Raw genomic sequence first — 10,279 nt, 5'->3', positions numbered from 1 at the left:
CTCAGTGAGACCCTGTCTCAAAATTTTTTAAAAGGACTCAGAATGGGGCTGGGATTGTGGCTCAGCAGTACAGTGCTCACCTAGCACGGGCAGGACCCCGGTTCGATCCTCAGCACCATATAAAAATAAAGGCATTGTGTTGTGTCCATCTACACTTAAAAAAATAATAATAATAAATATATAAAAAAAAAAAGAACTCAGAATGTAACTCAGTGTAGAGCACTTGCTTAGCATGTGTGAGGTCCTGAGTTCAATCCCCAGTACACTGGGGGTGGGGGTGGGGGGGAAGAAAGAAAGAAACAAAAACAGAAATAGAAAGTGAAAGCAGTCATATTCAGAAATTTTTGTGAGACGCCTGACTGATCCCCAAACGTGCACGGAATGAATACACTCTCCCCAGTATTGACATTTGGAAAATGGGATCTCACATTTTCCTTCCCTGAACCTGGGACAAAAGCATTTGGCACCTTGTTCCCTGAAGCTGAGCAAAGCCCATCCCACTCCTACAATATAGAAATACAACCCAAGGTGGTGGGGAGGAAGGAGCTGCTGCATTGATACCTTGTAACTATGAGATACTTTGTTTCACCATTTTGTGTAGGTGAACTTAACCCCATAAGCACACTCATTCCATCAAATCATGTGCCACATAAGTAAGCAGTATAAGTATGCTGAAGAATTGTTCTCCAAGTGACTATATTTTCCTGCTTTTCACGTAATATGAAAATTGGTAAAGAGGAAGTGACCAAGAGCTATTTGAATGGAGAGGGATTTGGGTTGTGCTAGAATAATCAGACTTCTGAAAACTTATAATTAACACTAACCATATGCACAGTGCTCACCATTAGTGCCTGTTTTTTTCACACACAATTATCATTAAATTATATTTGTCCTCTCCCCACTTCAAAAAGACATATTTAGATGTTTGGGGCATTTTGTGTCTGAAAAATGCTTTTAATTGAGGGTGCATTGCAATAATAATAATAATAATAATAAAGTCCCCAGGACTAAGTGTCCCCTTGACACACATGAATACATTTCTAGAATGGCTTCACCATTTGCTGGAAGAAGAAAATATATGATTCATGATTAACACTCCCCCTCGCCTTCTCAACTGCTTCTTTTCCTTTCCTCCTCCAGCTCCCACATACATTTTTAAACATAAACTATTTCTACATTTTTTCCAAGTCTTACCTTTTTTAATACATGCATTTTTGCAAAAAGGCTCAAGTCTCTTTTTTATTTAAGAAACTGAGTTCTGGGGTTCTAAGATGAATATTTTTAGTTCACATAGGGAATTGAGGACATAGTGTTTGGGGTAAGAGAAAGATTTAAAACTTATAGTCTGTTGGACTAGAAAGCACAGTGTTTTCTCGATGAGGAAAAGTAGGAGAAGCCAGGAGCTCACTTAGAGGACATGAACCAGTACACACAAAGAAGAACAGAGCTCAGAGAAATGGAGGGGCAAATACAAAGGATTTTAAGACCATGGATAACTTGCTCCGGACTGATCACCAGCAGGCCAGCAGGTTCAACATGGAGGTCCTGGCTGCTGACATTTATATCAAAGCTAGAATGTGCTAATTGCAGAATATCTTTGCTCTTCACTGCAGCAACAGCAGGAGAGGTCTGTAACTCTAGGCAGAAATGGTTAATTGATCATTTTATTCACACTCTATAATTCCTGGGGACTGAATATGGGGGCCCTCTACCACTAAGCTATATCACCATTCCACCATTTTTTTTTTTTTTATTTTTAGACAGGGTCTAGCTAAAGTTGCCAAGGCTAGTCTCCAACTTGTATCATCAGTTTCTGTGGGTTTTGATTCACAACTAGAGAAGTTGTTTGCGCAAGAGAGCAGTAAATAAGCCCACATCCTGTGTAGCATCTCCGTGACCCCAAGAGGCTGCCTCTGGGTTCTGGCCAGGAGGACAGAGGAGGCCATAGGAATGTCCAAATTGCCAGCCTTGCTCCTGTTTAGGAGGGTTGGGTGCGCACTGGACAGAATTTATTCAGTGGCTTTTACCCTGTGTCTCCTCTCAACATTGTCACCTGCAGGGACTCCACGTCTAATGTGTGGAACTAAGAGCTAGAGGGTTAGAGGGCAGGGCACCATCTGGTTAGGAAGCAGTTACCCTTGTGAACCTTTGAGATAGGGGTTGGAAGTGGGCTGGTTCCACCCAGGTGAATTCGTGGTGAGGGGCAGGGGTGAGGGAGCGAGCGAAAGGCCTGGTGAACAAGCAGAGGTAGGAGAAAAGGGGAATATTCAACCCATGTGACCTGCTCGTGTGGCCAGGGAGTCTTCTGAGGCTAGGTGGTTTTCAGCCTCTGCCCAGAACACTGGTCTGTGAGACAGAGTTGTTGGCATTAAAGATTGAGAGCGGTCAAGCACTAGGCACACTTGAGGAGCAAGACGCAGAGGAAATAACTTCTGCTTAGGCTGCTGGGCCATACTTCAGCATGCCTCCCCCAGTTCTCTGGACAGGCCTTGGCTCAGGCACTGCCCTGGAACAACAAAATTGGTCTCCTGGTCAGGAGTTCTTTGAGTTGGGACTATTTGATGGCACTTAGAATACTCAGACTTAACTGACAGAGAAACAACCTCCTTAGCTTTTGTGTCTGTGGAAAGGCCCTACTAGAAATAGGCTTCCAGAGAGTAAAATGTACATCTCAGACAATACATACAAGCAGAGCAGGGCTGGGCTGCAAAGATACCTGGCTCTGGAGGGGCATCCCCTACCCCCAAAACCACACCCAGATACCTAACTCAGAGAAACTCTAAATAAGAAGTGCTATTGTTTAAGTTTCTGAATTTGGCGATGATTTTGTTTTACACAATAAATATAAAAGGCAAAATATCTTATCTGAAAGGACATGGCCTATTTGGAACCCCCAAAAGTGGATCCTTGGGATCAAGAGCCATCCAAGAATTTGACCTCCTTCATGGGGCCTGGGTGGCTCCTTCTCTCCTGGCTCCAGTTCCAGGCTCAGCCAGATTTCCTATGAGCCAAATCAGGTACTTTCTGGTACCAAAAAGCTTCTGAATGACCTGTCCTCTGACTGGCAAAATCTGTCCGCAGTTGGCAATTAATAAAGTAGAAATAAAACTGTACATAAACCGTCTTGGCAATTATTTAATTATGAATTTTTGGGAGGGTGGGTACCGGGGATTGAACTTAGGGGCACTCAACCACTGAGCCACATCCCCAGCCCTATTTTCTATTTATCTAGAGACAGAGTCTCACTGAGTTACTTAGCCCGTCACTTTTGCTGAGGCCAGCTTTGAACCTTCGATCTTTTTGCCTTACCCTCCAGCCTCTGGAATTACAGGCATGTGCCACCCTGCCCAACCTTCACCTCTAACTTTATATTTTTCACTTTTACTTTATATTTTTAAAAATGCTTAATATATATGAATGCTGTTTGGAAATAATTCTGCAATTGTAAAGGGTATAGGCAGAAAAGAATTTCTTAGGTAGCCTAATGAAATAGAAGCTTTAGGGCCCCCTCCCCCACCTACATGGGCCCCTACTACATGCAAAGAGGTTGGTGGGTGAGATGCCTCTAAGTTATTTCTGGATACCAGCTTGAGTCATTTGGACATGGTGTTCTGCTTCTAATGCCCAGGCAGCAAGCTGGGCATAGAAGATACCCACCCTCTCCTTCAGCTCCTGACATTCAAGAAAGTCTCTCTCATAACACTAGCTGAAAACAGGCTAAAAGAACAGAGATTTTATGAACTCACACACACACACACACACACACACACACAGAAAGAAAGAAAGAAAGAAAGAAAGAAAACCCCCAGAAATTGTCTGGAAAACTCACTGAGCAGTCAGACATAGTGGTGCATGCCTTTAACCCTGGCTATTCAGGACTGCTGAGGCAGGAGGATTCCAATTTGAAGCATCCTGGGCAATTTAGTGAGACCATGTATCAAAATTTAAAATTTTTGTAAAGAGATGAGGATGTAACTCAGTGGTAAATTTCCTGTGAGTGCAATGCCCTGAACCAAAAGAAAGAAAGAGAAAGGGGTTGGGAGGAGAGAGGGAGAGAGGAGAGAGACTGAGAGGAAAGAGGAAGGAAGGAAGGAAGGAAGGAAAGAAAGAAAGAAAGAAAGAAAGAAAGAAAGAAGGAAAGAAAGAAAGAAAGAAAGAAAGAAAGAAAGAAAGAAAGAAAGAAAGAAAGAAAGAAAGAAAGAAAGAAAGAAAGAAGGAGGGGGGCTGGGGCTGTAGCTCTGTGGTAAAGTGCTTGCCTTGCATATGTTGAGGCACTGGGTTCCATCCTCAGCACCACATAAAAATAAATAAGATACTTTGTGTTTATCTACAACTAAATAAATAGTTTAAAAAAAAAAAAAAGAAAGAAGGAGGAAGGGAAGGGAGAAAGAAAGGAAGGAATCCTAGCAAAAAGGGGAGGAATCTGATTTTCAGAGTTCCCACATTATAATATTTAAATGGGCAATTTAAAAAAAAGGACAGAGCATAATATGAACAGTGTAGTCTGTTCAAAGCAACAACAAAAAATTGACAGAATCCATCCCTAAGGAAACCTAGATATTGGACTTAATACAAAAAGACTTAAAAACAAGTGTTATTGATGTTATTGATCATGTTATTGATCATATAGTATATAAAGATATGATTTATTTAAACAAAAATATAACAAGGTACTAGGAAAGTGACTCAATTGTACAGCACGAGACTAGCATGCTTGAGGCCCCACATTAGATCTCCAACACCGCCCAAACAGACCAAAACAGACATAATGGAGCAGGGTGGGGGAAAGTATTGAAAATAAAATAATATCAGTTCAAACTAGATTGTTATGAATTTTAGAAAGTTAAAAGTAATTCCCATATTAACCACAAATAAATACATTAAAAATATATAAAAAGACTTATAAAAGGAGAAGGGAATCTAAAGTGCAAAAATAGTCAACTAAACATGAAAGAAGGCAATAATGGAGGAAAGAAGAGATTAAAAGGAAAGTATACACATACAGAAAGCAAATGGCAAATGACAAAAGCAAGTTCTTCCGTATCAGTGACTACTTGAAATGTAAATAAACTCTGATCAAAAGATAGAGATCAGCAAAATGGATTAAAAATAGCACTATCCAACTGCAAGAAACCTATTTTATATTAGAAGACACAAATAAGTTGAAAGGAAGAAAATGGAAAAAGATATTCCATGCAAATATTCACTAAAAACAGAGTTGAGCTATTCATGTTAACATAAAAAAATAGAGACTTAAAGTAAAAAATTTCTGTAAGAGACAAAAAGGATATTATATATTGATAAAAGAACAAATTTATCAGGAAACTATAACAATTATAAATATATATGCACAAGAATTAGGGCTTGAGAGCAATTATGAGCATTGATGTACCTGTGATTTTTTTTGATTCATTTTTCAGTTTTCATCCATGGTTGCTGATTCATAACTTCCTCCCCAAGTCAGGCCACAGTGGGTCATAGAAACTCTAATATTACTTCATCTTTCTACCTGGGAGTGTGCCATAATGAAATGAAGAGCTTGATTTTACTGGATTCTACTAGTTCTCACCCTTCTTCCTTGGGTAGATCTAAAATTGATTGGTACCTTTAATGACAGCTGAATTTGACATAATTTTTTCTCTACTGCCTAAGTGTATGTCCCTTTTTTCTCCCTGAAAATGCATGGAGGTGTGGCGTACAGCAATGGCTAATATGTTAACTAGCAACAATTTAACTTCAGGTCAGTTTCTCAGGCTATTGTGTATGCTGAAGATCAGGGACTTTCCCTTTAGAGACTTGCATTTTCCTGTGGTCATCTAGCTTCCTCCCTTTAACTTTAAGATGACCCAGTTTCCTCCTTACAGAAAGGGGCTTCAGACACAGTGTTAGGTGGGCTGAAGGTCTAGGAATATTACTGTCTGAGTACGGCTGCAGCAAAATAACCGGGGGGTGACGAACAACTTGTGTATGTTGATACAGCATGAGTGGGAGCCGTTTATTGCAGGACAGGAGCAGTATTTATACATTCCACACAGCTTATCTAATTAGCATAAACTAGATACAGCAGTCAACCAATCAGGAATCTCCACACTTAATGGCTTGCTTTTGTTACTTCTCAAACCACTCCCTCTGGCATTTTGCCAGGCACCATCCAGACTTGTTTATGAACTCTAACATTCCCCTGGCAAAATGCCAGGTGTTATTTTGACTTGTTTACAGACTCTAACATATTACCCTCTCTCCCATCTTTTCTTTCTTTCCTTCCCCATCTCCTATCTAACAAAATCATGCCTATGCAATGAAGACTTCATAAATACCTAAAAGAATAGGGTTCAGAAAGATTCCTGATAGAGGGACACATGAATATTCTTGGAAAGTGGTGCCCCTTCCCCCACCCCTCATCATATGATACATCTCTTCATCTATAAGATTCTCTGTAATAAACTGGCAAATGTAAATATGTGTTTCCCTGAGTTTGGTGAGCTGTTCTAGCAGATTTACTGGGCCCAACGAGGGAGCTGTGGAAGCCCTGGTTTACAGCTGCTTGGTCACAAAGCAAGGTGAAATAATCTGGGGCTTATCGTGAGCATGTGAAATTAGAAGGGCAGTCTTGGGGACTGAGCCTTCCATCTGTGGGACTTGACATTATCAACGGACAGCATCAGAACAGAAGTGGATTGAATGAGAGGATACCCAGGTGGTGTTTGCTGTTGCAGAATTGCTTGCTTGCTGGTGAAATCCACACATCTTTCAAGGTCACAGAGGTCTGCAGAGTGAGAAAAGAGGAAAGCATGATTCATTTTCTAAGCACAGCACTAAAACACAAAGCCCTAGGAAGCCATCATAGAAATGATCGGAGTAGACAGTCATGAAATAACAGTTGAAAGTTTTAACGCACCATGTTCAACAAAAGGTATTGAACATCTGGAGGGAAGCTCAGTAAGGAGACAGAGGACTTGAATACCACCATAAACCAACATACCTGTCAGCTTTTTGTTGCTGTGACCAAAATACCCAACAAAAACAACTTAGAGGAGTAAAAGTTTATTTTGAGCTCACAGTTTCAGAGGTTCGGTCAATGGTCAGCTGACTCCACTGCTCTGAGTCCAAGATTAGGCAGAACATCATGGCAGATGAAAGCTTCTCAGCTCATGACAGTTAGATGGAGACAGAGAAAGAGAGAGGGGAGCCAGGGACAAAATATAATCTTCCTCCAGTCATACCCCACCTGCCTATAGTTATCACCCAGTAGTCCATCGAAGCTATTAATCCATTAAGTGGATTAATTCACTGATGAGATTACAGCTCTCATAATCTAATCACTGATGAGATTACAGCTCTCATAATCTAATCATTATGAGAGATTACAGCTCTCATAATCTGAACATTTCTGCATCAACTGACACATTAGCTTTTCAGGCAATACCTCATATCCCAAACCATAACAAACTGACAGACATAAAGTATTATGTGCGACTGCTCAGAAAACACACTAAGTCCTAATTTGGAACAAATCAAAGAATTTTATTTTACCTATATTTTCCTGGCCAGAGACGCATCTGCCATGCCCTTCTGATAGAAGCGCACCACAGGTTGTCTGTGGTCCCGATATTTAAGGAAGAAAACCACATTCTATGGAATCTGAGAATTGCAAGAGAGCAGGATACAAGGAACTAAAAAAGCAGTTAGCAGAGCAGGGTCAGACAACCACATCCTGGGTTCGAGCACAGTTGTGGTTGTACATCCTGGGTTCGAGTACATTTGCAGATGTATGAAGCATAGAAAAGCAATTTTTTAATACTTTTTAAAATAAACAGCTTATATAACAGTTTCACCTGGGAACCGTAAAGACGAAGTCATTATGGCTATACTCGCTATTTTATTAATCTATAGTTTTTTAATCTATAACTTATTACTTGTATTGATTAGTTCAGACCATGACCAAAGAACACTGCAGTCAGCAATATCAGAACACGCACTCTTCTAAGTACACATGGAACATTGTCCAGGATAAATAACGTGTTAGGTCATAAAACAAGTCTTAATGAAATTTTAAAAGATTAAAAGTATCTTCTTCAACCACAATGTAATGAATCTGGAAATCAATAACAAAAGAAAAACTGAAAAATTCGCTAATATATGGAAATTAAATACTATACCTTTAACCAACAGTTCAGAAACATCCCAAGGGAAACTCAAAAAATACTAAGAGATTAATAAAATGAAAAGACACTATGCCAAAACTTTTGGATCTAGTGAAGGCAGAGTTCAGAGGGAAACTTATAGCTATAAATACCAACATTAGAAAAGTAGAAGCATTACAAATGAATAATCTAATTTTATATTTAAGAAAGTAGGAAAGAAAGAGAAAATTTTACCTAAAACTAGCAGAATAAAGGCAATTATAAAGATAAAAATGAATATAAATGAAATAGAGAATAAAAAACAATGAGAAGATGGGTTAACAGTGCACACATATAATCTCAGCTACTTGAGAGGCTGAGGCTGCCAGTTAAAGGTCAGCCTGGGCAACTTAGCAAGGCACTGTCTCAAAAATAAATTTTAAAAATAGGAATGTAGCTCAGTGGTAGAGTGTCCTGGGTTCAACTCCTAGTACTAGCAAGAAAAGAGAGAGAGAGAGAGAGAGAGAGAGAGAGAGAGAGGAACGAAGGGAGGGAGGGAGGGAAAACAGAATCAAAACCAAAAGTTGATGTTNTTAAAAAAAAAAAAAAAAACATGAACTACCAAAACTGACTTTAGGAGGAATAGAAAATCTGAATAGTCTATAACACAGAGATTGAATCAGTAATCAAACACCTTCCAACAAAGAATTCCAGCACCAGATGACTTTCCCCGTGAATTCTTCCATACATTCAAAGAATAATTAATTCTAATATTTCTGAAACTCTTTCAAATAATCAAAGGGGAGGGAACACTTCCTAACTATTCCAAGAGGCCATCATTAAGCTAATACTGAAGCCAGACAAAAACACATCAAGCCAATATCTCTTGTGAATATAGAGGCAAAATTCTTCAACAAAGCATCAGCAAACTGAGTTCAGGAGAATATTAAAAGGCTTAAACTCACGAATAAGTAGGATTCATTCTACAAATATATGGGTGGCTCAACATGAAAATCAATTGATGTAATTCATCACATTAATAGAACGAAGGAAAAGCACTACATGATCCTCTCAATTGACACAATGTAAACATTTAACACAACTCAACATCTTTAGAGAGAGAGAGAGAGAATTTTTTAATATTTATTTTTTAGTTTTCAGCGGACACAACATCTTTGTTTGTATGTGGTGCTGAGGATCAAACCAGGCCGCACGCATGTCAGGTGAGCACGCTACCACTTGAGCCACATCCCCAGCCCTCAACGTGTTTTGATAATAAAATTCATGAAATTTTAACCACCTGCTTTGGCCACTTCTGTTCAACACAGTGCTTGAAGTTGCAGTTAGAGAAAATTGGCAACACAAAGGAAGTGGAAATAAAATTATCTGTTTGAAGATTACATAGTCTTGTGGATAGAAAACATAAAAATTGTTGAGCTGGGGCTGTAGCTCAGCAGTAGAGTGATGGCCCCGCAAGCGCAGGGCCCAGGATTTCAACACCAATCCCACCAAAAAATAAAAATAAAAAGGAAAAAAGCTTACAATCCAAAAAGAGCTTTTAGAGGTAATAAATGAATTCTGCAAAGTTGCAGAATATAAAATCAATGCACAAAAATCAGTTATAGGATGGGCATATATCTCAGTGGTAGAGAGCTTGCTTAGCATGTTTGAAGCCCTGGGTTCATTTCCCAGCACTACTAAAATAAAATAAAATAAAATAACTTATTGTCGAAGTGATAATACCACTTACTATGTTTTGAATGTCCCCTTCCCAAAACATGTTGAAATTGTATTGTCATTGTAACAGTATTGAAAGGTGGGACCGTTAAGAAGCGATTAGCCAACCAGCAGGTAGCGTGGCCGAGCGGTCTAAGGCGCTGGATTAAGGCTCCAGTCTCTTCGGGGGCGTGGGTTCGAATCCCACCGCTGCCATAAGGTTTTTGCGCTGGCATGCTTGCGGCCGGGGTTTCATCCTCAGCACCGCATACAAACAAAGAAATAAATATTAAAATTCTCTCCTTCTCTCACTCTCTCTTTAACAAAAAAAAAAAGAAGAAGTGATTAGCCATGAGGACCAGCCTCATGAGTGGATTAATGTCGGCCGGGGTTTCATCCTCAGCACCGCATACAAACAAAGAAATAAATATTAAAATTCT

The 10,279-nt window shown here is 39.6% G+C and overlaps 1 non-coding gene across 1 annotated transcript; it reads left to right on the top strand.

The window, feature by feature from the left end:
* Positions 1-9,973: 9,973 nt before the first annotated feature.
* Trnal-aag lies at positions 9,974-10,055 on the top strand. Its single transcript has one exon. It is a non-coding gene; the product is annotated as a tRNA-Leu (tRNA).
* The last annotated feature ends 224 nt before the right edge of the window (positions 10,056-10,279 follow it).

The sequence above is a fragment of the Marmota marmota genome, unplaced genomic scaffold (assembly GCF_001458135.2).
Source record: "Marmota marmota marmota unplaced genomic scaffold, marMar, whole genome shotgun sequence".
Lineage (NCBI taxonomy): Eukaryota > Metazoa > Chordata > Mammalia > Rodentia > Sciuridae > Marmota > Marmota marmota.
The sequence above is the reverse complement of the archived record's forward strand: the minus strand, read 5'-3'. Positions and strand labels throughout refer to the sequence as shown.